Raw genomic sequence first — 27,819 nt, forward strand, 5'->3', positions numbered from 1 at the left:
GTGTGTGTGTGTATGTATGTATGTATGTATGTATGCATGCATGTGCATCACATGTGTGCCTGCCTCATGCCTTCTGAGCCCAGAAGGCTTAGATCTCCTGCAACTAGAGTTACTAGGGATGTGGATGGGGGTGGAGTAAAAGCTACCATGTTGTTGCGAGCCAAACCCTGGTATGTGCAAGAGTAGCAGGTACTCTTAACTGCTGAGCCATCTCTCCAGTCCCTACACTGCTCTTTTTTTAAAGGTATCAGAGAAACTATTAAGTCCCTTACTATTATAGGTAATTTCTGAATTCTTAGCTAAATTCCTTAAGTTTCCCCCATTCAGGAAAACATGTTAAAATAGGGTGTGATGACTGATTGTCTCAGGGAATACAAAAGGTGTCTTAGCTAACTTCATCATTAGTCACATCAGTTATAACTATTCCAACATTTAAGGACCTTGGGATGTTTAACAAGAGTGGCACTCTGGAGTGGGCTGAAGGGCATAATAAGGAATGAGAGTCAGGGCAACCTGGGCAGTAACCCAGGTGAAGCTGTGGGGGTGGAAAAGCGTGGCTGATACAGTGTGGCAAAGCATTTGCTCAGAGCTTGCCCAAGCAGAGGTTTGGAGTGGGCGCTAGGATCCCTGCATGAAAGGGCAACATTGTTCCCATGCATGGCAGGTTCAAGCTCTAAACAGGTGGGTGCTCATGGAAGCTGTCTGTTCAAGTCAGGATCTTTCCGATTCTGTTTGTTGGAGAGCCAGCTGGTCCTTATCACTGAGTAGGTCTGCTCTGGTCTCCATCCTCTATCAGGCTCAATGTGCCTCCTGCAGCTCAGGACCCAGCCTTAGTCCAAGAGACCATTCTTTGTTCTGTCTTCTGTGTGAGCCTGGGAAAACTATCCATCAGCTCAGAAAACTTGAGATCAGCTGCAGAGGCTGTAAAAACAGTGACTCTTCATATCAAGAAGATTTAGGAGTATCTAGGCTACACTGTCCTGTGATCTTACGTTAAGAGGTTGTGTCTTGGGGAGGGAGACTCTCTACCTCCATGTCCTACTTTCCAAATTTGGGCACTTTAAAATTGTCCAGAAATGCTCCACTGTCCCAATCCAGGACCACCTACATTTGAAAGACAGCTTTAGATAAAGTGACAATTGAATGAAGTGACAATTGAATGAGAAATGGTGTTGATGAAGGGAGTCCTTTCAGGTATGTGAGAAAGGCATGCTATCACATCACAGTTATATCATGTGTCTTCCCAACTCTTAGACTGATTCTTGCTTTGGTACTGTTTCCCTCAGAGTCTGGCATCTACTAAGAACATGATGGGGCTTCTCTAGAATATTGGTTCTACTTGGCTGTCTTCCCTCAAAGTCATCACTGGACTTGATACAGGCACTCTTGATACCAGAGGAAAGGACAGAGGTCCTGCTGCTTCAAGATTAATGCTAGCTGTGAATGTAATCAGAACATGGTCATTTCCCCACATGAATCCACAGAGCCCAGCTTCTGCTTTTCCTTCCATGATGGGTACCTCCCAGATCCTTTTCCCTGGTTGTGACTTATGTGTCAAGTCAGTCCCCAAGTGGCCCCTAAGCAGCATAAACTTGGCCTGCTTTCTTTCCCTGAGCAGAGTTAGCTGTTAAGTCTCCGGGTGAATGGCTGAGCAAAGAGCCCAGGACTGTAAGAGTGGATATGAGATCCATAGAGACTTTCAGCTCAGGAAGGCCATGGCCTTGATAGTTTTCTGTCAGGGACTTGCTAGGGAGACTCACAGAATTCAGAACACATGTACTGTGTTTGAGCTCTGGTACCCTCAGTGTCTACTTGTGTTGGGATTGGCCTGGAGGTAATTGGCCACTTTTTGGTGGGAGTCAGGATACACTTTGACTCTCTAATGTGTCCCCTGGGTGGGATGAGACAGATTTACTGGGCCAGGCACTGAGTGTGGGTGGTTTATTCTATCCTCTTTCTTATCACACTGTCCAGCCTTGCGTGAAGCAGGTATATCAGTAGTCCCAGTAAACAGTAACCTGAGAGGTTAATGTATATTACCTATGGTAAGACTCAAACAAAACTGAGCAGACCAGCATTTAATTACTATCCATCCAATTTTCCTATGACCTGATATGTTCCCCTCATTCACATTAATTTCTTGATATCCTAACCCTTGAGGTAACGGTATTAAGTAGGGCTCAAAGAGATTATTAGATGTTGGAGTTGAGCCCTCATGACTAGGACTAGTCCCTATTAAAAAGGCCTGAGAAAGGAAGCTGAAACAGGAAATGGGCCTTTATTAGACACTAAATCTTCCTTGTCTTGGACTCCCCATCTTAAGACTATTAGAAATAAATCTGTGTTGGTTAAAAGCTACCTGTCCAATATATGGTGACACTGCCATAGTGACTCAGACAAGGCAGAGTTGGACTCCTGTTGCTGCACCCTGTCCCTCTTACTCTGGAGGCGGGAAAGCCCAACTTTACCTGGTGATAAACGAATTTCCAAAGGCTGTGCATCAGGCGGAGTGGTTTATGAAAACCTGGAGTTCGAATGTCTTTGTTGTGTCCCTTTTGAATCAAATCATAGGGACCAAAGTACTTCTTCCTTTGACTCTGAGGAACTGTTGGTGTGTCCCTGCTGGACCAAAAACCCTGCTATATGAGAGAAGAGCAAAGAAAAATGGAGGTTGCAAACATTTTTATTTTCCTGTGAAGAGTGAGACTATATGGGCCCACAAGAGAGGAGATACCCATGCAGTGTCTTGCTCCTGCAGTCTTGTGTTGGTTAATTTTATCAATTCTATATCAGCTGGACTTATGTGGGAAGATGGAACCTTGGTTGAGAAATTGCCTCTATCAGTTTGGCTTGTGAGTAATTTTCTTAATTAATGTAGAAGGACCTGGCCTACCATAGGCAGTGCCATCCCTAGGCAGGTGGACCTGGGTTATGTCAGAAAGGTAACTGAGAAAACCATGGGAGCAAGCCAGTAAGCAGCATTCATTCCTCCATGGTCTCTGCTTCTATTGGTGCCTTCACGTTCCTGCCTTGCGTTTTCTCGGTGATGGAAATCAACCTCCAAGTTGCTTTTGGATATGCTGTTTATCATAGCAATAGAAACCTGACTAGCACAGCCTTTCTTTGGTCTGTATCAACACATGGACAAGAAGGGGGATTCCTCTCTCTTTGTGGGAAAGTCCCTAAATTACCCTCTGGCCTAAGAACTCACAGGTAGGAAAGTGATCTAAGTGACAAGTATCTTGTGACTGGCCTGCTAATGTTAGGGGACAGTCCCTGCTCCAACCCTCCTTTTCCATTTCATTCCTATGCAGGAGCTTTTGCATTGCTTTGAAAAAAAGAGGGTTGGGCCCAGGGCTGTTAGTTGGTTGATAGCTGCTATTTCTGTAGGTCTAATGGTTTCTTCCTTGATGCAACCCCATCTGTGTCTTGGCCTTAGTCCCTGGGTATAATTCACCCGAGACCTTACTTACAAATAATATAGATAAATGTTAAGAACTGCCTGCACTTGAATATTTAATGTGTGAGTGTGAATCAGATTTCTCCCTTGGTCTGAGAGACAGGGAAACACCTTGGATCAGGATAATAAAGTTACCAGCTCCAGGGAGGCTATGTACTATTCTTCTTGTGGGCTTTCCTGACTATGTGTCTTAGAGTTTCATTGCTGTGAAGGGACAACATGACCAAGGCAACGCTGAAGTGGCAACTTATGGGTTCTTTGGAAAGTTAGTTGTGTTGGATGATGTTTTGCTGAAACAGACACATGAAGGCACGTTTTGTTCTAGCAGACACAGGTGAAAGGATATTTTGCTAAAGCAAGCACGTGAAAGGATGGATGGGAAAGGATTCTTCGCTAACAACACACATATATTGGTCCACCATACATTGAGTAGTTGAGCTTCATTTTTCATGACTCCATAGAGAAATGCACCAAAACATGTCTGATGGTGTGCTGGCGGCTATGTGCCACTTCCCAGTACTAGGACTGATTGACAAAGTGATGCCAGCTGATACAGATGCAGGTTCTGAGGCAAGACACGTGGAGAACATGTAACATTTGAAGGGACTATAAATAGGACTCAATGGACTGTGAGAGGGGCTTGCTTGTAGAGCTAGTTATCTTCTTGTCTCCCCTCTTCACTGATCTTAGTTGAAAGAGGCACAGCTGAGAACTTCTGGAGTTCCTTTTGGTCTTGGCCTCTCCTGCTGACTTGTGCCAATTCAGCTGAGGCCTGGCTGTGTCTGCTAGGTTACGCCACTGCTGCTGATTTGTGCTGCTATCCCAACTCTACCAGACTGGGCTGATGATATACCGTGAAGTATTTGTCAGTACAGTGAGCTGTCACTGATGACCTGTAAACTTTTATGACAACACAGATGAAATTTGCTCCGAAAACCAATTTCTAAATAGGTCCGCTTCTCTCTAGACTTTCTTTTCCACCACCTCTCATGGGTGATGGGCTGGAAGGGAAGTTAGAGCATTTAAGAACCATCATTAAACGTAAACTTTAAAAATTAAGTTACACAACTCTTATAAAGGAAAGGAAAGCATTTGATTGGGGAAGGCTTACAGTTTCAGAAGTTCAGTTCTTTATCACCATGGTGGGAAGCATAGCAGACATGGGGATAGAGGAGCTGAGAGTTCTATATCTTGATCTGCAGGCAGGTGGCAAGAAGGACAGGCAGCAGAAGTGGACTCTCCTCTGTATTGAGTGCCTCAGCATAGGAGATCTCAAAACCCACCTACACAGTGAAACACTTCCTCTAACAAGGCTAGTCCTTCTCTAATAAGGCCATACTTCCTAATAGAGCCATTCCCTGTGGCCAAGCATTGAAACACATAAGTCTGTCGGGGCCAAACCTATTCAATCTACCACACTATGTCTCTGAGGTCAAAGGAGAGTAATTCTGAGTTTGTTCTGACTGGCAGAACTAAGTATTGGAAATCAGAGGTTTGAAGCGATAGTTTAAATTCTAATAATTTTGGATGCTATAAGTTGGAGAGCACATTGCTGGAAATGTTGGTTCTTGTGGGCCCTCTCCCTTTGGGTTCTGAGTAGTTGCCTTCAGGTGGGCCTTCACATAGTCTTTCTTTTATACCTAGCATTTTAGCCTTTTCTAAGAACTCCTGCTTTATCTGATTGGACCTTACCATAATGTAATTTTCTCTTTCATGATCTTATTTCCAAATACAGTCATACTCCACATACAGTGACATGGGGGTTAGGATTTCAACCTTCAAAATCTGGAGATACAGCTCAGGGTGCTTTTATTACTCCCAGCAAACAAGCATCAGTGTCATGGTGAAGGACAGAGAGGCATTTACTGCTGATCCTGACAAATGAGATAGACGAATCCCAGCAAGGAGCAGAAGCTCGACTGACCTTGTCCAAAGACTCACCTAAGAGTGCTCAGGGCTGAGGTTTTCCCATGCCATTGGGACTGTCTGGCAACAGTCCTGCAAATCTTCATGGCTCCCAGGAAACCCAGGCCAGTGGTGGGGAAGCCCTCTTTTCCTCTGACAGAAGCAAGAGGATTGCAGGCTGAATCTGGAATGGTAGTCTTTGGTCTTCTGATGCTAATTTTTTACTAGCATATACTAGTTATATACAGTGTATTTCATTATGACATTCTCATATATGTATGTAGTGTAGTTTGATTTGTTCATTTCCTGTTACTCTGTCTTGTCCCCTATTCCACTCCCACTGACCTTCCCCTCATCTAGTTTTCCTCTCAGGCAGAGCTGCATAAAAGAAAAGAAACTAACCTTGGTGTCATTTACCCAAAATTGAGCCTGAGCCTGAATTGTTCTGAAGAGCGCTGAACCCTTGAACAAAGGCTGTCCACTGTATTGAACTGTGAAGTAACTACAGTCTCTAAAATGAATGACGAGCTTTTGTTTTAATCAATAGTTTACATGATTCTTATAAAGGAAGGTATTGTTAAATAGCTCTATTGACTCATAAGAGTACACAGTCACAACCAGAGGTTATCAATCTATGCCAACAAAGTTGTGGGGAGACATCATTTTCAATACCTTACTCCTAGTAATATTCTTAGGTCTAGTTACCACACATACACTGTTCTGAATAAGGGCATGCATGGGTCATGTAGAGACATAGCATTAGATCAAAGCTAAGCTGATTACATTGGGAATCCAAGTAGGATTGATTACATTGCTTTTCTTAAGGTTGATTCTGGACAAGCTGAGTCCACAGTATGTTAGCAAAATGAGAATATAGTTATAAATAATTTCAAAACATATTAGCTTGATTTCAGCTTGGAAGAAAGTTTGATTTGTAAAGGTATGTTTTGCAACATTTCCAGGAAAAGTATTTCTGTACCCTTTTTATTATACCTTTTTCCTCTTTGGTGACCTTATGAATTTCATTGAGATCACTTACAGGAGCATAGTTAATTACAGGAGCTGGACACCTTGCCATTGGCTACACCACTGAAGAAAAGGGTTCTGCCTTCTCCTAGCAACCACTAGCTTCCTGAATATCCCTAGGGAAGGGTGAGGCCTTATGAGTCCCTCTACCTTAGAAACCATTAACTGTTGGCAAATCCTTAGGGTGAGTGTGTCTGCGTGTCACGAATCTCTCTTCCCCTTTTATGATAGGATGGGGGAAGGGCCAAGCTTGTGCAGGTGACCACCACTGCTGTGAGCCCGACAGTGTGAGGGCCATGTAATGCTTCGAAACAACACCACATGGCCCATTCCTTCCTCCTTTTATACTTGAGACAAGGTCTCTCTGTGTAGCTTCTCCTGGAACTGGCTTTGTAGACCAGGCTGGCTTTGAACTTTTAAGACCCTCCTACCTCTGCTTCCTGAGTGGTAGGATAAAGGCTTGCACCAGGACCACCTGGTTTTCTAAGCCCACTTCTCTGCATTGTCCTCTGAGCCTCAGACAGGCTGATAGAGATGTACCATGAGCATTTAAAGGCCACTGTTCTCATCATTTTTACCAGATAGGAGTTTGCAGTTAGCCCTGACCACTGCAAAAAGAAGCTTTTTTGACCAAAGTTCATAGCAACATTACTATATGCATCTTTTTAAAAAGCAGGGTCTTGTTATGTGCTCAGTGTGGCCATAGACTCCTGCATTCAGGTGATCTTTATGTCTCTGACTTTGCAGTTTCTAGAGCTGAAAGCACATGCCACACAGCACCCACCACTCAGCACCCCATAGAGCACCCCTTTTCTTTCTTGAATCCAAAAGGAAAGCCATTGCTCTGAGTCAGAATTGAGTTGTTCAACAAATGTTAAGATGAATGGTCAAGTGAAAAATAAATTTTGAGTGGTTCAATTTATATGTGCTTTGTGCATGTCTAATTCTGGGACTTTAAACCCCCATGGGCAGAGGGGCTTGTAGAAGGTAGCTGTTGTAGCTTATAGTTATACACAAGGCCCTCACTATTCTAGATAATAAAGAGAACATGCCAGACTTTCAGACTTGTGGGGTTTTTTTTGTTTATTTGTTTTTTGTTTTTGTTTTTTTTCTTGCTGTTTTGAGTTCTAAGCTAATGGAATGAGGAGAAAAGCCTGTCTTTATCATCTCCCAGGGTAAGCCATATCCTCTGCTCTGTTGGTTCTTTGGGAATACAGCTACATCTATTGTTTGCCTGTTGTTCATTCATGTCAGACCCAAGCATAGCCGGCCTCCCCTCAATGGGTAGTAATGTAGCCTTAACCTCTGAAAGGCAGGCCCCCAGCCCTTATTTCAGAATGCTGACAAAACACTGCTTTCTCTCTCTCAAGTCACACAGTCATTTACCGAGTGTCTGTCTGAGTTCACTGGGCTACCAGAGAGAAGATGAATAAAGATAACCCTCACTCTAAGTCAGAAAATTCTCAAGGGCAGACATATACATCAACACATACATTACTGTCATTCTCAAAAGCAGTGTGAACAGCTCTGATGGTTAATGTGGGTTCCATGTGGGGTAAGAATGAGGACTGGAGGCATCCAGCATCTCTGCAGAGCAGGACCAGGTGTGTTAGGAAAGCCTCCTGGTGCCTACGTGAGCTTTTGAAATATAGATGGGAAAGCATTTGAGGTAACTAAGGAGATAGGAGAGGCTTTATATGTATGGCCAAATTTTTTCTTTAAAACAAACAAACAAACAAACAAACAAACAAACAACCCGGGGTCTCATGTATCCCTTACTGCCTTTAAACTCACTGTATAGCAGTGACTTGAACTTCTGATACTCCTTAATTCTAGGATTATAGTCACTATACCTAGTGATACCACTATCCCTTATTCCATGGTGCTGAAGATTGAACCATTAAGTTGAGGTTCACACTAGGTTGAGTGCATACTGGGCAAGCGCTGTACTAATGAAGAGAGCTCCATGCCCATTGGCAAGAAAACATTTATGTCTTTCTGGAGTGAGAAGAATTCTGCTGTGTTGAGACCCATAGCTTAGTGGTAGGGCACCTGGAAGGTAGAGGACCTTTGTTATGCTACAAAATGGGGCTTTAAAAAAAATGGCAACTGGTTCTCGGAGGAGGGGCAGCTGTGGAAGGTTGAGGAGCAGCGTCATGGATCATGTCTTACTGCCTTGGATGGATCCAGAAGCCCAGAGAAGGCAGTGGTGACAACCTGAGAGATAATAAAGGGAGGGAGAGCTGGGCTGGATGCTAGAACTTATTTAGGGCATTCTGAATGGCATTATTAGATCCCATCTGAGTCATCAGGAATTCAGGCACAGATCTGCTACCTTCTGTAAGAGAAGGTAGAGAATCCCACAGACTGACCTCACACTCCAACCCCCACAAAACCTCAGAGCCATAGGTGGTAGACTCAATGTTAACAGTTTATTATTTAAAACAAAACAAGCATCCACAGATTTGAAGGAATGGCCCACCAGATCTGCCCACCCATCATCACCTGGCTTCAACAACCCTTTGCTGGAGTTATTTAGGGATGCGTTTTAAGATGGACCTTTGGGAGAAGAATTCATTTTGAAGTTGTATTTGAAGCTTTTCTCAGAATCAGTGTAATGGCATCATATCTATGTGTTCCTCCTTGAATGTGTACATGTATATTTGTAAGAAGCCACAGCAAGAAGAAAAGTGAGCATGATTCTTTTGAAGGGTGGGTTCTAAGCCTGTCAGTGGAGTACAGGCTTGTCTATATTGGTGGCCGGTGGGGGAAGGAATGGAGAGATAAGCACTCTGGGAGGGCAAATTTTAGGGTAAGACACCCCCAGTGTCCACTGGATGTTCATTTTGGTGAAGACCTGATTCACATTGACAGACCTGACAAAGCTTATCCAAACTCCAGACACTGAGGGATAATCCACTTTGGCAGGCATTGTCCACTGGCCACAACCCAGATGCCTTTCCTCCCAGACCACCTTCTTTGCATTGCCCTATGTGGGAAAATGAATTACAGCATCAACTTCAGTTTCTAAGGAGCCAAGCCTAGATGGAGCGGAGCCCATGGGGAAGTAGGTGCGTCACCCGTGGCTGTGAGCCACTTGGTAGCTCCTGAAAGTGCTTCTTCCTGCCCTTGAAGATGGTGCCTGGGTCACCAGTTGCCACTTGGGGACCAGTAATTCTATGGACTCTGTTGCTTTGTCTTTCACTGAGTGGCCTGGCTTCATTTGAGGTATGCTAATTGTTCATGCTACTGAAATTGGCAAGAGTTGAAAAAAACAGGACCAGGAGTTGGAGGCAGACTAAGCTATCAGCTTTAGAGCTGATGGAGTCATTTATAGAGAACGTGGCCATAGGGTTCTTAATGCATTCGTCTGTAGAATTAACATGCCCATCTCTAATATGGGCATATATAAATGTACTCTCCTCCAGAGACAGGCCACCTTCCTCATTAAGATATCTCTAGGGAGAAGGGAAGGACAGGGCAGAGCCGTATATGCTCTATTCCTTCTCTCACACTCACCTGTCAGATACTTTGCCGTACAAGAGAAGATGCCAATCTTCTTCCATTGGCTATTTCCTTGGCAACATGAGACAATGAACGCAGTGGAGAGATTCTGTTGTTGGTCTCAACAGAGATGATGGGATGCTATTATGGAGGGCATAGAACAGTTTGAACTTGGAAAAAGTAATTTTTAGTGTTTTATAGAGACTGTTGAAAGGGTCTTTAGGTTGAGGAGGCAGCATGTAAAAGACACAGGGACGTGAAGATGCTCTCCTGTAGCTTCAGTGTCAGGGATTCCAGCAGACACAATGTAGATCTAAGTTGAGGTTTTCACCCAGGCAGTCTCACTCCAGCTAAGGTTTTTTGATACTACCATAGGCTACCCCCTGGTATTGGTGCTTTCTCTTACTCTGCATCCTCTCACATGATTGGTGGGAATAGTACGTGGCTTCCAAGTGCCCCATTCATGGATGCCATTGCCTACAATGAACTGACTACAAGTTCAGGGGGTGAATGGAGGTGAGACTGTTCTGAAGCTGGCCTCAGCTTTGACTGCAGTCACTCTTTCTCCAGTGTCTGGTCACAGACTTTGCAAAACAGAGCTGATAATTGTAATGTATCCCTCGCTAATGAGATAATGCAGACAAAGTCTATTCACTTCTAGGAGGCTGGAAACCTACTGTGAACTCCCAGAAGGCCTTGTTTACAGGCAGGTGGAAATTGCCCAGGCAGGAAGTCATTTGCCATCCTTGTGATGCATTGTGAGAAGCAGTGGGGTGGGGAGCAGGCTGGGGAGGGCTGCATTTTGGAGTTGTTCCTGGCTTTTTCATCTCAGCCATCACTTTTACCTTTACTTCTCATTTTCTGAGGCTCTCCAAAAGAAGGAGGGACCCTCCATCCAAAATTCTCTAAGTGGCTGCAGTGGCTCCTCCCTCTGACAGACCAGCTTGACCTAAGGTCTGACTAAGAGGCAGATTAAAGGAAGGCTGTGGTGTTCTACTGGCCATGTGTTGCTTGGGCCCTGTCTTACTTTTTCCAGAGGTATGGGTTGGGATCTCACTTCCCACTCCCGTTCTGAATCTTTCTTTTTGGTGCAATGCCTGAATAGTCTGTTCCTAGATCTGCCCAAGCAGCTCGTTATAAGGCACAAGGGTAAGGACCATGACTTTGGTCACTAGTGTTTCTATAGTTTCTTTACCACAATTATCTTTTGAGTTAGACATGGATAGCTTGGGTACTGAGCAGAATGCCAGGAACTGACTTAGAGGTGTGAATAGTCAGAGGAAGGTGAAGATGCCCTTTGAAGATATTAACTAACCAGACAAAGGGGAACACCATCCCCTTCTCAATGCTCCTCCATTTAGGGTCGGATGTGCTATCTGGATATAAGCCACCCCACTCACTGTTTCCTGACTGGATTGTACTCCTTGTGGGCTGGCACAGTTTTACAGGGTAGTGTCTCCTGCTGTCTCTTTGGGTTAGTGTGTCTCCTAAGTAGTTTGCATTTTAATGGGGAGAGAGATGTCACTTCTATTCCTAATACTGAAGGACAACAACAGCAGAAGTAGTTTGTGGCACTTGGAGGTAACGTCAGTCACAGTGCTCTGGGATGCTCTTTGTGCTCTGTGGAGGAGGGTGCTGAGCTGTGTGACTGCCCTGCTGTTGTTAATGGTGGATTATGGTTTGGTTTAAAGCACAGTGGTTTGGTGAGAAGGGCTTGAGTATTCGGGTATGTGCTAAGTGGAAGCATGTGGGTTAGGCTGTGCCAGAGAAGGCTGCTGGTGGTGTGGCAAGGACATGTGATGGGAGCTGGGCTGGATTTTAAGTGGAACTTCCAGAAAGCCAAAGGAATCCTTCCAGCATGCTCCATAGAGCTGGCTTGCATGGCTTGGAACTCACCCAGTAAGGAGTGGCTGGGGGTGTCCAGTCTATCCTGCCTGCTAACCTGGCACAACAGGAAAAGATGCTAACGGAGCAACAGTGCATAAGAGCTCCAAGCCTTCCATGAGAAAACAGCAAACGAAACTGTTTTTGATGCTATAAAGGCCTAGTGTTTGTTGTGAGGACTTACTGGGGATGTGATTAGGTCTGGCCAAGTGCAGCAAGCTTCTTTACTTTGAGTAGCATTCTTTTATTTTCTCCTCAGCTTTTCTTAGACTCCCTGAGGTGTGGCAGTCTCTTTTTATTCTTACTAGACCCAGATATCATCCACCAAGGACAACATCTCTTCATACCTCTGTCCCACTTTGACTCCTCTGTCACAAGAGAATGCCTTGCTGTGTTCTCTTCAGGAAATTCAATGCCTGTGGCTCTGTCCTTGGGTTGTCTGTAGCTCTGGGGGACTGTCTCAGACCAGGTAGATAGACTATGCTGCTTTCCAGTCAGGATATGTGACCTCAGGGCTTTTAGGACTCCGCATGGTCTTAGAGGCCTTGACTCCAGCAGAAGGCAGGGGTAACTTGACCTGCCACCCTTGGGAGCCTCTCGATGGCAGTTCTGTGACCCACTCCTTGGTTCCATTTCTCCCTTTAGGCATGGGAATATCTGTCCTATGCCTGTCCCATCATCCTGGTGTGGGAGCAGATATCTTGTTCCAACAGGCTCATAAATGGAAGGATTTTTTTTCCTTTTAGCCTCAGGCTACTTTCTGCAGGCACCTGGTCTGTTCATTCCCTCAGCCATGTGAGCTGAGATCCAAGGTCAGAAACATGGTCTTGTCCTTTAGGGCAAGAGACTGAGTCCTCCAAAAGTCTACATATAATGTGCCAAGTGCCCTGGAGAAGTCTGTGGTGGTACGGAATGGAGGGTAAGAGCGGGTCCTTGGAGAGGAAGATGGGAACATTGGATGTTCGAAGAGGAGAGGGAACAAGAGTCTTAAACACCTCTTACTGAGAAAGCCTCTGAGAGCAGGAATGGGCTGGTGTCTTTGGCTTGGTTGTTGCTCAGGGCAGGAACCAAATGTGGGCAGGAGAAAAACTGCTGTGGCTGTGAACTTCCAAGCACAGGTTTGAATTCCTATGACCCCTGCATCTTCTAAGTAGCAAAAATGAGGCTGAGTAATGTTAAAGGATTATTAAAGGCACAGCTGGTAAAAGAAGAACTGGGCTGCAAATGTGGTCTGACCAGTGCATGTTCCGTGGGCACACTTGCCCTCGTCTCTGGGTGCCTAGGCCTTCTTTCATGCCCTGTACGACTGGAAGCTATCAAACATTATACAAACTCTAGGGACCCATCCTTCTGGCAGCCATAGGGCATTTTGGATGGTAGTAAGTGGAAGACGGGTCTGGAGATTGAGAGATCTGTTGGGAAAGAAAGGGCAGTCATTTTGAAGACAGTGCTTTGACCAGGGAACAGCTCAGGAGGTTGAAGGATGGCTGCAGGAAGGAACATTCCTAGACCATGTGATCTACCAGCTAAGCATGGAGGAAAGGAAGACCCAATCACCCTCTGTGGGGAGACACAGCCTAGCACGCTGCTGTCAGTGGTCTAAGAAGAGCTACCTTGCCCCTTAGGGTCTTCTACTCACAGAAAAGCAGACCCTTGCCTAGGCCACAGGATGAGCCAGAGTGAAGCAGAATTTCTGAAGTAGAGATATAGCACAGGCTTTCGTTTTTCACATGAGTGTTTAGAGAGCAGGAGAAATGGGTAACAAACTATGCACCCCTAAGTCATGGGTCCTGCTCTCACATACTTTAAAGTGTCTTTGTTTGTTCGTTCATTCATTCAGCTTTTGGTTTTCCAAGACTGGGTTTGTCTGTGTAACAGGCCTGGAAACTCTTTGTAGACCAGGGATCCACCGATCTCTGCCTCCCGAGTGAGTGGTGAGACTATAGTATAATGGTGAACCGCCACTGTCTGTCTGTCTTTAAACTGGTTCTATGCCTGATTCTGTGGCTTTCTGAGTTATCTAGTTTAAGGGATGTGCTGTACAGTAGGGCTTATAGATTAAGCAAAGTTTAAAACTAAATATAGGATCTGACTTACTTATTTCTCTTAGATCGTTTGTTGACTTTTTTGTTTGTTTGTTTGTTTTTATGAGATTTAAGGTGATTTCTACTGGGTGTGTTGTTTAACTTCAGGGAAGAGAGAGGAATGCTAACAGTTAAACAGAAGACCCCTTGTGAGCTTAGTTTACTGCTTTTAACTTCTTTGTTTAAGGTGTCTTTAGTAGGAAGATATATACAGTGTCTGCAGGGGATTTGGTCTTTTATCAGCTTTGTTGATCTCTCTGACCAAACAAGTTCCAGCGAGGGCTTTTTAACCCTTCCATGTTTGTTAGTTTCTTTGTCTTTCTGTCCTGCCTCAACCTCCTTCCTTAAATTGTGTTCTGGTAATCTGAAGGTGTCATTGTGTGGAAAGCCACACTTATTTTCAGACGTGTTCTCTGGCTGAGACATGAGTGTAGAAAGGATTGGAGCTTGTGGTTCTAAGAAGCATTATCTGTGGGAAATTTAGAAGAAAAGATGCTGTTACCTGAGCTATCAAACTGCATGAACAAGAAAGCATCCAGCAGATTGTTATGCCTAAAGAAGGAGGCTGGGAGAGGCTTAGTGGGTAAGAACGCTCTCTGTGGAAGCAAGAGGACCCAAGTTCAGATCTGCTATACTATGCTGAAGCTAGGCATGGCTCTTCATGACTTAATCCCAGAGTTTTGAGAGCTTAATGGCTGGCTGGAATAGCCCCTCATAACGGCAAATTTCAGGTTTAGGAAAAGATCATGTCTCAAAAAATAAGGTGGAAGGGGTTGGGGATTTAGCTCAGTGGTAGAGCGCTTGCCTAGCAAGCGCAAGGCCCTGGGTTCAGTCCCCAGCTCCGAAAAAAAAAAGAAAAAGAAAAAAAAAAGGTGGAGAGTGAAAGTAGAAAGCATTTAACATCGTTGGGCCGTTGGAAGTGTGCACTGGCGGCCTGTTGGTGGCCTTACCTGCAGACACAAGTGAATATATCAAGCATAGATACCTCCCCAACCCACACATTACAACCCCAACCCACCTACAGACAGGAGAGGGAGAAGGGTGAAAGGAAAAAGGGATGTAGTTGTGGCATAGTTTAGAAGGAAGATTGTATAGTAAGTTGTAAGCATTGTCATCTCGAATATATGACTACATTTACAGTGTCTGAAGCAGGAGTTCTCAACCTGTGGAGTTCACGACTGGTTTGGGGATTGAATTACCCACTTTCACAAGGGTTGCATATCAGATTTCCTGCATATAAGATATTTACCATAATATTTATAACAGTAGTAAAATTAGAGTTATAAAGTGGCAATGAAATAATTTTGTGGTTGGGAATCAACAGATCATGAGGTCATATTGAAGAGTTGCAGTATTGGGAAGGTTGGGATTAAAGGAAACACAAACAGAAGCACATTAAAACACAAAATTAGATTAGAATTGTGTACAGACTTTTAAGTGGGACTTACCCTTAGAAGTCTAGTTGGCAGGTGGCAGGAGTGAGACATCTTGTTTTCAGGATGCTTTTGAGTTTATGAGACTCAGAAGGGGCAGGTTTGATTTTAGAGAATAACTTCTTGGAGTATTTTGATTTTTTTTTTCTCTATCTGAGAAGGTGTCAGCACATATTACAAGAGATGAGTAAAATCCAGTTGCTAGCCTTCTCCTAAAAATGCTCCTTTCCTTTGGTCTTGGCTAAGAAGACACTGGGTTAGTCTTACCTCCTGGGTTCACACACAGCCAGAGGAGCCTGACGTCTTGGACTGTGGACTTTACTTTCTGAAAGTTTCATGTTGTCTACCCACTTTCTCTAGAGTACAGCTAGAGAAATGGGCTATGGGTGTGAGAATACCCCTTACTTTTCCAGTGAAGACTTCTAATGCCATGCCTTGACTTTCTGTTTCATACAGAGCAAAAGGAGTTTTAAAATAGGCTTGAGGCTGCAAGGCTAATTAAATGGCACTGCCGTTTCTGGAGGTATTAACATGGTGGGGGTCGGGGGGAGTTTGGGAATGGGCAGGGAAGGAGACTTTGCCAGATCTGGTGGCCCACCAGACAGAGAGAAGGGGGAAACCCAGGGAAGACTGCAGGTTTCTGGCTTGGCAACAGTGCTAGTCTCTCTGAACTGGGGTGAGGAACACTGAGGTTGTGATCTGTTGGGGTTCATGTTAGGTGTCGGCTGGTGGAGCACTGGATCCTACTACCTATCACATTGAAGATGAGTTGGTTTTATCTGTAAAGATTTGTCCATTGATTATAGAGTGGTGAGGAGTTGATACTCCAGAGTCCAGACACAGAATAGGGATGGAGAGGAAGAGGCTGGGCATACAACTGCTATCATCTTTTTCCTGCCGGATGGAAGATGTTAGGAGAAATACATCACATTTAGGTGGGCAGAATAGAGCTCAGTTTCCTGAAACTATTGGCTTGGGAGGAAGGTTGAAAGTCAACAAGGAAAGCTCTTGTCATGAGCATAAGAGCAGGAGAGATATAAGATGGTCAGGATCACACCAGTACTAACAGTTGAGATGGGGCCGAAGGGTTTTGATGGAAGTTAACCATTCAACCTAGTAGGTTGATTCCAAAACATAAAAAGCCATGCCTTCCACCTTGTGTGGGCTGCTGAGCTCCCGGGAAGTTCCCAGCAGAGTCCAGGTCCTTATCTATGCTAGGGAAGCTCAGCTCAGTGAGCTGTCTAAGAGATCCTGATAAATATCAAAGTTTGAGATCCCTAAGGTGGGTGAGTCCTCAGTGCAGGGGGAGTGGTAAGGGCTGCCAGAGGCAGTTGGGCAGCTTTTGAAATCCTCTGGGTGAGGTAATGGAGAGCCAGCCCAGGCTGCAGAAGCAGATGAGCTCACCACTGGCCAGTGTCTGGAGGGAAGATGCTGCTTGGCTTTACATGGTAGCGTGGGCACACCTGGTTATTCTGTTCTATCTCCTCAGGTGCCTCTGGTAACACCCGCTTCTCCTTACTTCTCGTCTGGAATCTTCCTGGCTGCATCTTCTCTCTGTGTTGCAATGTTCTGGGGTGTCCCAGGTGCTCTCCTTCCCTCCTCTGTGCCAGTTCATAAGCCTTTCATTTGATAGCTTTAAATATCATCTCTCTGTAGATGACTCTCAAACTGCTCTCAAGACTTCTCCATCAACCCAAGACTCAGAGCTCCAGGTGGCCTCTTAGCACACCTTCCTAGAAATCCAGGTATCCCGATTGGGTATCACTTTGTTATTCCTGTTCTTTCAGGGACTTGGAGTTGGAACCTCATAGTCAAACCCTGCTTCTCTCTCAGGCCTGAGTGCAGTCTGTCAGTAAATTTCACAGGCTTCACCCTGGGCTTTGGTCAGGACATAAGGTATTTCCTACAGCCACTCCTAACCATACTACCTTCTCTTCTTGATTAGTTCTCCTGTGCTTACAGTGGTTTCCCTCTGTATTTTCTGAGCAAGCCCTCTAGTAAACCTTTCACTAAGTCCTATCTTGTCACAGTGTGATCAGAACCCCTTGATGGGTTCCTGTCTCAGGAATGGGAAGGAAGAATGTGAATTCTTAGGTAGGTCACCTTGTTTGTTTTCTCATCTAATAGATGGGGGAGAGTTTATAACTGCCTTGTGAGGATTAAATGAGATCAAGTTGGATAAATCCTGATCCATGAGCTAACAAGTTCCTGCCCCACAAAGGAAGAGAAAGTATAAAGAAGAATTGCGGCTCACATCAATTAAGCTTTGGTCCTGTGCCAGCCATACCACATAGCTTTCTCTGTGTTTTTTACTTTAGTTTTTTTTTTTTTTTTTGAAACAGGTCTCATTATGTGGCTTTGACTGTCCTTCAACTCTTTATGTAGATCAGAATGGTCTTCAACTCAGAAATCCACTTGCCTCTGCTTCTCATGTGCAAAGATTAAAGGTGGTCACTGCTATGCCCTGCCAAATTTTTATTTTCAGTTCTGAAGCTCAAACCCAGGGCAACTATTAGGTGGTATTTAAGCCCCAGTTGTTTTAAATGTGTGTGTGTGTGTGTGTGTGTGTGTCTGTCTGTCTGTCTGTCTGTCTGTCTGTCTGTGTCTGTGTATACGTGTATATGTGGAGGCCAGATGACAGTCTTGGGTGTTGTTACCTCAGGTTCCATCCATCTTAAGTTGATATAAGATCTCTCATTGGTCTGGAGCTCATTCATTAGGCTAAGCTGGCTGGATAGAGAGTCAGTCCCAGGGGTCTTCCTATCTCTGTCACCCCAGTGCTGTGGTTACAGGCATGCACCACTCGGTTTCTTTCTTCACATGGGTTTGAGGAATCGGAACTCAGGTGTCTCATATTTGTATGACAACCACTTTCTGACTGAGTCATCTTCCCAACCTCCTAATTGTTAAAATTTGTATCACTACCATATAGTCACAATAGACCATATAGTCACAATAGACCGTATAGTCACAATAGGCACTGAAAGTCTTGTAATATTTTTCATTTTCATGTCTAAAACTCTAAAACATAGCATGTTTCGTTACCTCTCTCATTTATTTACTTGTTTATCATTTTCTTGTGATTTATGGGTTCTATAGAAACCCCAAGCAGGATATTCTACTGTACTTCCTGCTCTACCGTGTGACCCCCACCCGCGCATGTCACCAGTGCAGTCTTGGGGATAGGGAGACCAGCATGAGGGTTTCAGCACAGGGACTGTGGTTTCTCTGACTTCTTTTGTTTCTGTGGCGTTTCTTTGTTATTTGCTTGTTTCTATACATTTCTTATCATTGAATTAAGTAAATTCGTCTCCAGTTATATAAACCTCCTACAGTGTTCAGATGCCTCTGGTGTTCTCAGCTTCATGTTACTGCGGAAATCTCTCCCAGAGCTTCGGGCTGTCTTTTTCCATGCTTGGTACGTAGCTGGTACTCTGGCATTTCCTCTGTGAGTCCTATTACATTCTGAGCCCTCGTGGATTATGTTTTCCAGAGTAAACTCTTGTGTTGTTTTAGTGGGCAGCTAGATGAGATGTTTGGGTTCAGTTGCCTGTATTTACTCGAGGTCTGCTTTGTTTACTCTGCCCTTAACAGTAAGAGCCATTTTATATGGATTTGAAGACGACACAGTGGAGCCTTGGAGAAGTTAAATAAGTTGTATAATGACCCACAGCCACAATTCAGCAGAGCCCAGGTTTCTCTCAGTGTCTTTCTCTTTCTATTTCTCTGTCTTGTGTGTGTGTGTGTGTGTGTGTGTGTGTGTGTGTGTGCATGTGCACACACGCATGTGTGCATGTGTGCGAGGTACCTATATACCTGTGAATGCACCTTGAAACCAGAGATATTTAAGTAGTCACTTTCTACTTAAATTCTATATATATATATATATATATATATATATATATATATATATATATATAAAATATGTAAGTCTATTAACTTATATATTGCATATATAAATTAAATATATATTAATTTTAAGTAGAGCCACTCACTGTAGCATTGACTGAACTGGGACATACTATGTAGACCAGGCTGGCCTTGAACTTATGAGATCCATCTTCCTCTGCCTCCTGATGGCTGAAATTAAAAAGTGTTTACTTCGGGGTTGGGGATTTAGCTCAGTGGTAGAGTGCTTGCCTAGCAAGCGCAAGGCCCTGGGTTCGGTCCCCAGCTCTGAAAAAAAGAGAAGAAAGAGTGTTTACTGCTACAACCTGTCTTCCACTAATTTTAGAGAGGCTCTCACTTGGAGTTCACTGATTGGCTAGACTGGCTAGTGAGCCCCCTGGGTCCTATTGTTTTCCTCATCCATCTCTGGGATTACAAGCCTGAATTGCTGAACCCAGGTTTTCTTTTCTGGTAGGCACTGAGGATCAGGACTCAGGTCCTCATCCTTGTGCAGCAAGCACTTTACCATCTTGCCCGCCTCAGGTTTTAGGTGTTAACTGACGTGTGTAGCTAGCTGCACAGCCTGTTTGCAGGTCTTTACAATATGGTTGAGGATTTAGGTGCTGGCAGGGATTTCCTTCCATCTCCTTCTTTTCCTCATCCACACTTGAACAGCTCCTTCTTCCTTTCCCAAAGAGATATCTCTTTTAGCCTTTATAGATGCTGTCTCCCAAGCTCAGAGAGAGCAGAATGCATTTCTTAAAATAGCCATTTACAAACAGCATGGTTTATGGGAGGCCTGTGTATTACAGGAAGATTTCAATTTCTTGTGATATAATAGAACTCCTTTATCATTTATTGGCAATGTGAGGAGAGACTGTGTATACGATGAAGCAATGCATCATGGAAGTTGTATGGCCCTTAGGTAAGGACTTGTGTAGATCTTGCCTCCCCTGAATGGATGCTGGGTTCAACTGTTACCCAGGCTGGAAGAGCAGAGTTCCAGGGAACTCTAGCCCATTTCCCATTTTGTTTTGTACCCTGTTCAGTCTCAAGGCTATCCAGGGAGATCATGTTGTCCTCATCACATGTTGTTTTTCCAGAACATAACTGTTCTTTCCTCATTGGCTGTTTTCACAGGTACTAGAGTCATTTTCTTCTCATCTGGTCTTGTCTTAGCAGGACCTGCAGGCTTAGCCATCCTCACAGAGATGTCATTCATAAAGACCTATGAGTGCAGGGAAAGGCAAATGATGCTTGGACCATGCCCTTTCTTGAAGAGAACACCCTGCCTTATCTTTGTGATCAAGGATACACCTATTTCTTAGTGTTAGATACATGCTACTCATCTGGGCCAAGTTGGGTGGGGGGGCACGTTAAGTTTGAGATGATATGATTTAACTGTGCCCATTATAACTAAGGCCACTGTTTTGGGTATGTTGGGAGCAGTGCCCTTCTGTTCTGTTTCTCCTTCCTTAGCTAGAGTCCCCATACCACATCCTTTATTGATTCCCAATGTCTGTTATATCCAGTATGTTGCTGTTTTAGAATGAGTAAGCCACTCTACCAAATTATAAAAAACAAACAAACAAATATCTTCCCCATTGTTAGGGAAAGTTACTTGTTCCATTTCTTACTATCTGCTTACAGGCTACTCAACTTCCTCTTTGGCCTTGCATTCTGGCCTTTCCTGGTCTCTGTCAGTTGATGTCTCATTTGGAAGCACTGCCTTATGTCTTCTCTCTCATTCTCTCAGATACCCCTCAGCACATTACTTCTGGAGCTTTTTATACAGTATCTACACATCTCCAGAGAACCTCACTGTTGAGGGAAATGTTACCTTTTGTTTTCTAATAGTTTCTTCCTAGTCTTAAACATTCCATCCTGCAGGAAGCTCCTGAAGTTAGGAAGATAAATAACTCAATAGCTTCAGGAAGTCCCTGAAACTGACCAGATTTTCTAGGGCCCTCCTGGAAAGTAGAGCCAAACTGCAAAGAAGACCCTCAGGGAAACCTAGCTGCCAATAAGACTCTCAGACTAGCTGAGATGTCAAGAAGACTCAGAGAGGAGAAAAGCTATAAAGAAAACTCAGAGACCTGACCAATTGCCTAGAAGATGCAGAAATTAGCTGAACTGCCTGGAGGAGGTTTATACCAGAGTCCTTTGGAAAGAACACTCTGAGCTATTGAGCTGCCTGCAGGCTGAGCACTGTGCTCCAGGTTCCCCAGCTTTTGTGACTTGTTGCCAGTGCTGGGATGGGCCTTGGTGATGCAACTGTCCTCTAAGCCATTTCTGCTTCTGAAATAACTCCAATGAAAGTTATTGTCTCATCAAGTTGGACTTTGGTGGTATCTATAGTTTGGTTTCTTGTGAGTTGATAAATCAGGGGTAAGTAGATTGTGTGTGTGTGTGTGTGTGTGTGTGTGTGTGTGTGTTATCTCCACAGGAAAAGTTTTGTCACACAATGTAATTAGCAGCTGGACAGGGTCCCAACAGAACCAAAGATGAGTTGGGGAGGAGTGAGTGCACAGTTCTGGTTATGGGAAACAGCCTGCAACTGAGTCTGAGCAGCCTGAGTGGGGGAACATCTATGGAGCTGTCCTTTCCTGTATGTTGTGTGTTAGTGTGACAGTGTGCTGTGACAGCAGTTGCATGGTTCCTGCTTATGGCAGTGAGGCATGCAACTAAGGCTGAGTCGTCAGGATTAGGAGTGTCTGGGAGGGACCCCAAGGATGGCAGTCTTCATTTATGTAGTTCGGGTTGGCCTATTTGATGAGTGGGGTCTTCCATATGAATATGAGGTGCCCTGAAAATAGCTAGAGGTTAGAGGAAATCTTTTAGTCCTCGAGGTTAGTGCGTAGGGGTCAAGAGTGTTGGCAAGCAGAGGCAGAGGTTACTGGGTCTCTGTGGTTTGTAGTTAATAAGGTATCTGAGGCCGAGATGGAAGGCAAACATCAGGAAGTTGTTTGTATAAAGGAACAATTTCAAAAAGAAAGGGAGATGAGCTAGCATCTTCTGCGTTAGTCTATGATTTGGCAAGTAAATTGCATAAACTAGAAGGCAAGATGGGGTTGACTTGCCACTTCTTAAGGCTTGAGGACTGAAAGGAAAAGAGTAGAAGTTAGATCCATGCTCAAAAGTCCTTCCTGGGGTCCAACAACTTGAAACCCATGGAAAGATTGAGAGAGTGAGGAAGAAGAGACCATGGTAAAAGAAATAGAAGATACTCCGGGAGTCTGGCCTTTAGCAGGAAAAGAGGGGAATTCTGTAATCCAACGTAAAAATGGAGGCCTTAACAATGGTCAGATACAAACCAGGGTGATCCGGAAATACTCAGCACTTGGAACTGCTGGAATCTGGGGAAATTTTTAAACAAGCAATGGAAGAGTCTGCCATTGAGACTGTGGAACATGGGAGTGGATGGGATCAGTCAACTGCTGTGGAGGCAGAAAAACCGAGTCATGTAATTATCATCCTCCTTAAGGCAAAGGCTGCATACATAACCTGAGAGTGTATGAGGGAAATCATCCCCGGTTGGACTGGCTTATCAAAGCTGTTAGGACCACTTGGTTATCACCATCTCAGGTCCCCATAAGTGTTAGGAACTGAGGACCATGAAAGGGCAGATGCTATTGAGGGAACTAGGAATAAGAGAAGCTGTGTTTGAACCCAGTTCAAATTTAGTCTGTCAGATAGAACTATGTTTACAGAGTTAAAGGAGCCTTGAGGCTGGTATGGAGTTCTAGTGGCTTTGGTGAGCTCTTTGGTGGGACAAGATCTTACAAAGTAGGAAAGGCTTTGGCAGGCCTCAGTGACTTAGACCAGCATATAAAGACTGTCCATGATGTAAAAGAATAATCTAGAGGAGATAAGCAAAAGGTAAAATAGGGAAAGAGGTCTGTTTGGGTTCTTCAAAGACAAATTATGGCAAAATCTAGCTGGAGTTCCTAAGGGGGAAAATGGATAGAAAGCAAAACTGTGTGCTAAGGAGCTTCTTGAAGGCTTTAAAGCCTGGGGAACAGTTACCAGAACACATACCCATAGAACAATACAAGTGAAGCAGATTAGCCTAACCCAGGGGTGGGTTATTATACCCCAGACTAAGGAGGGTACATTGCCCTCCAAGGAAGGTTATGGTAGAAGTGAGATGGTTTGTCTACTTGGCAACTTCCTTAACAGCTAGGTGTGGCAAATGGGGAGGTAATTGCTTTAGTGCCAACTCAAGGTGCCAGCAGGTACAGCAGGGAGAATAAGACCATGGGTCCCTTTGACCCTGGGTGGTAGATTGGAGCTAATTAAGTCAGGCCCACTGAGTTTATTGGGTATAGAGAACTGTAGGGAGGCTTCATGGAAAAGCTCCAGGATATGAAAACACAATGGCTCAGAGAATGGCTGAGGATTACAGGAGCTAAAAGTTAGCACATCCTGTCCATGCTTTGTGCTCACCCTTGATCTACGGAGGATCAGCTGATACAAATGGATGGAACTTTTTTGTACTGTGTTAGACCTTGCTTATGCTTGTGAACCTCTGGGATCACCTAACACTTGCTGAGAACAGGTAACAGCAGACTTTCAGCAAGGTCATCTTTGTTAGGTGTGGTTCAGAAGTTACCTTGCCCTGCCCATCTTCTGGAAAAAGTTTTGTTATATAGATATACTAGCCTTGAAGATTTGGAAAGCCCTTGAAGAGACAACCAAAGTCCTTCCACCTTTCTTACATCCTACCTGGGCTGGGTTAATTAAAAGGAAAAATGGGTTTTAAAAACAATGGCTAAAGAGTTAAAATCCAAAAGGCACCGTACATGGGTGGAAAAGGACACTCCCAGAGGCCATAGGATTCCTGAATCAAAACCCCAGTGCTCGATTGTAGGCTACTTTCCTATGGGTTGTTGGTCAGGAAAGCCCCTGAGGCCCCACAAATCATAAAAGCTAATACTGCTGTTGGTGGTGGTTTGTCAGAACAAAACAGTAAGATCCAATTGCTGAAGACACCACATGTGCATGCTTTGACTACATGGAGAAATTAAGCTGGGCATGAACTGGAAACTTACACCCTTCTGGCTGGCTTTTGCATTGTTAGAGGAGGCTTTGCAGGCTGCTGGTAGAGAGCTGTCACCAACATTCCTGCTTGCCCAAGGACCCTGAGTGTTAAAACACCAACATGTTAGCCAGGATGTGCCTGTTTATGCAGTAGTGGCTTGGCTGTTATAACAACCAACTCCTTCCAGTTGGATTTAAGGTCTTTTCCACAAGAGGGAGTTCAAGCCTAGTACTGTAAGCTAAAACAAAACCTGCAGGTGGGAGGTTATAGGTCAGATTAGGAAAACAATTTATATGGCTTTTCTAGATGGATGTGATGTTGCCTGCCACTGTTGCTATTAGGCTCAGCTCGTAACTACTGGTAAAGCTGAGAACAGTGGTTGCTACTGGGACATGATGGCCTATTTCTTAGCCATAGATGGCCCTCCTCCAAGGCTTAGGGACTATTGTGGAAGAGGAATCAAAAGGAATATAAGAGCTAAAGGAAAGGATGGAGTGTTATGTAACAGTTTCCTCTGAGATTAAAAACATTCCATCCTGCAAGAACCTCCTTAAGCAGGAAGGCAAACAACTCAAAACAGCTTCAGGAAGTTCCTGAAATTGATCAGATTCACCAGGTTCTTGCCTGCCAGAGTAAGCAGAGCCTAGCTGCAAGGAAGACTCTGAGACAAGTTGAGCTATAAAGAAGACTGAAACCAGATCAGCTACTTAGAAGCAGAAACAAGTCAAGCTGCCTGGCAGAGGTTTATACCAGAGTCACTTAGAAAGGATACTCTCCAATCTGTTGTTCTGCCTGCAAGTTCTGCAGTGTGCTCCAGTTTCCCAGCTTTTGTGAACTGCTGCCCATGCTGGGATGGGCCTTGGTGATGTAACTGCCTTTGAGTCATTTCTGCTCCTGAAGTAACCCCTCACCCATACTCCTGTAAGTAACCACAGTAAAACTCATTGATGCACCAGGTTGAACTTTGGCGATATCTGCATTTTATTCTGTCATGGGTTCCCTATCTAGCATGAGTAGATGTGTGTGCATGCGTGCATGTGTATGTGTTACACCTCCCCAGGAAAAGTTTTGTCACACAGCACCGCCCTTTGGGGGAGGAACAGAGCAGACAAGGAAGACACAGGGCTTCTCATTGCCTGTTGTGAGGTAACACACTTGCCTCTGATGCTGTCTGATGAATGATGTATGTGATCATTTTCCCTTGTTCCTAGAACAATGCTCCCAAAACTCTTGAGGATGACTCTTAGATGTATTGCTAAGGCTAGAGGAATGTATAGACTAGCTTTTGTTATTTATAATAAATCTTTTCCAGTCATATTTAAATTTATGCTCATGGTGTGACTCCCAGAGAAGGAAGGCTAGAGACCAAGGAACCAACTAGGAGAGACTGAAGGGTTAAAATAACTTTAAATGTATGTGTATAGATGGTATATTTTTTATGCATATGTGTGTGTGTCTGAGTGCATATGTATTCAGTAGCCTGCCAAGCACAGAAGAGGCATTGGATAGCCTGGAACTGGAGTTACTAAACCCATGTTTCTGAAAGGGCAGTAAGTGCTCTTAACTATTGAGCCATCTCTCCAGCCCCAAGGGTGAGAATACTTAACCCCACACTTAACCCTTTGTGCAATATTAAGTTTTGTGAGCCAATCTAGCACATTATCAAACATAGGGAAAGGGTGGTGGACTCCTTGTTTTGTAGCTAGTCAGCCCAAAGGCCTGAACTTTTCACAAGCATCTGGGGTGGGGACAGATTGTGGGACTGAGCCTTCAACTTGTATTCTGAGACGACCTCCTGGTCTGTAATATTAAGATTAAGTTGAAACAGAACCCCTTGCAGTTCATAGAAAATTAAAAATTTTGCATAGGAAAACCATATACATTTAATATCACAAGTACAAGAGAAGTAGCTTTCCTCCCCCCCCCGCCCCGAGATTCTTGAGGCGAAGTTGCCCTGTTTTGTATTCTTTGCTAACATGATCTTTATCTTAGGAGGGGGGGCTGGGGAATGGCTGTTAACAGTCAGAAAGGAAATGGCTAGCCTGATTTAGTAAGATTCCCTGTGTTCACACAGTGGGGAGGAGGCTTCTGTGGCATATTGACTCTTATACACCTGACACCATGATGTCTCACAGTGGCCCTGTGACAGCTGGCAGGAACCCATCATTACTCACGTGTCCTCCAATCCAGCAGGTCTAGAAGTGAGCTCATCAGCTCTGCCCAGAGCTTCCCCGTCTCACTGCTGCAGCTCCTGGGCTATGTCGAGGATACACCTTTGACTCATGCTCCTTCTGTGGGTGTCCAGGCAGGGTCCACCCGCTTGCTACTTGCCAACTACCAGCTCATCACTGGGCATACATTCTAGGTTGGTCTTCTAAAGCTTCTCTGTTGTGGGGTATATGTAATGAGCTCTTGGGAGTTGCCTCACAGCAAGCTGACCCCATCAGTTTACACCCTGGTCAGAGGTCTCAGCCTTGGCCAACTTCAACTCTGTGGAGCCTGTCTTCCTTCTGATATATGAACTCTTTCCTTAGAAGTCTACACTCCATTTCCATCTACGATCGTTTGTTTTGTTATATGCTGGTATCCAGAGCCATGAAGTAGTGATTGCCAGGCTCCTTATTAAATTGCCCAGACCCCACTTATGGGAGTCTGTGGAAGGCTTTGACTATTTTGTCCTTAGCCAACAGGTGTCCTGTCCTTACATGCCTCCCTGCCTCATGCACCGCCCCCTCTGCCTGGAGGAACATTCTCCTCCTTACCTTCCGAGAAAGCTCCCATTCATCTGTCAAGCCGTAGTGATGCTGCCTACCCACCTCTATCTGTGCACCTCACAGTATGCCATAAGTATTCGCTCATAGTTTTGCCTCTTCCAATGGACTATGTGGCCCATGGGAGCGGTTATCAATACCTCCCCAGTGCCAAGTATGGCAGAGTTCAGGGGATGAAGGCAAGTTCAGGGGATGATGGCTACCTGGATTCACTATTTTTCCACAAGTATTTCTTTACAAATAAGGGTCACGTAAATGAGGACCCTGCAAGGCACAGAGATAGCAGGGGTATTAAGGGTTAACAGAGTCCCTTGTTTCATTGGAAAAGTGGCAGGATAGGAAGTGAACACATAGATAAAGTAAAATCCTTAGGAATTGTATCTGTACTTTACATATATACATCACACTCATACACACACACACACACACACACACACACACACACACACACACACGCACACATACTTTACAATGACCAGAGAAGGCCCCTCTGGGAAGGTTCTTTGAAGCTGAGACCTAAGATTGAGAGTAAAGCTATGGAGCAAACTTAGCAGTTTAGAGGTTGACAGGTGGAACTCACAGAGGAGGACATGGTCTGAGAGTGTTTGGGGGGGCTGGTTGCCCCCAAACCTGACTGACCTGGCAGGCTTGTTACCAAAGGCCATGGGAAAGAATACAATTATTTTTCTGTTTAGGAGCAGTGGGATGGTTTTAGAGGGAAGGATTTCTTTTCTTTCTTTCTTTCTTTTTTTTATTAATGTGAGTATTTACATTTCGATTGTTATTACCCTTCCCGGTTTCCGGGCAAATGTTCCCCTAACCC

The 27,819-nt window shown here is 44.5% G+C and overlaps 1 protein-coding gene across 1 annotated transcript in view; it reads left to right on the forward strand.

Annotated features, from left to right (window-relative positions):
* Nucleotides 1–27,819, forward strand: part of Ppfibp2 (PPFIA binding protein 2) — a 145,448-nt gene that overhangs the window by 10,511 nt on the left and 107,118 nt on the right. The window lies entirely within an intron of this gene.

Source organism: Rattus norvegicus, chromosome 1 (genome assembly GCF_036323735.1).
Source record: "Rattus norvegicus strain BN/NHsdMcwi chromosome 1, GRCr8, whole genome shotgun sequence".
Classification (NCBI taxonomy): Eukaryota; Metazoa; Chordata; class Mammalia; order Rodentia; family Muridae; genus Rattus; species Rattus norvegicus.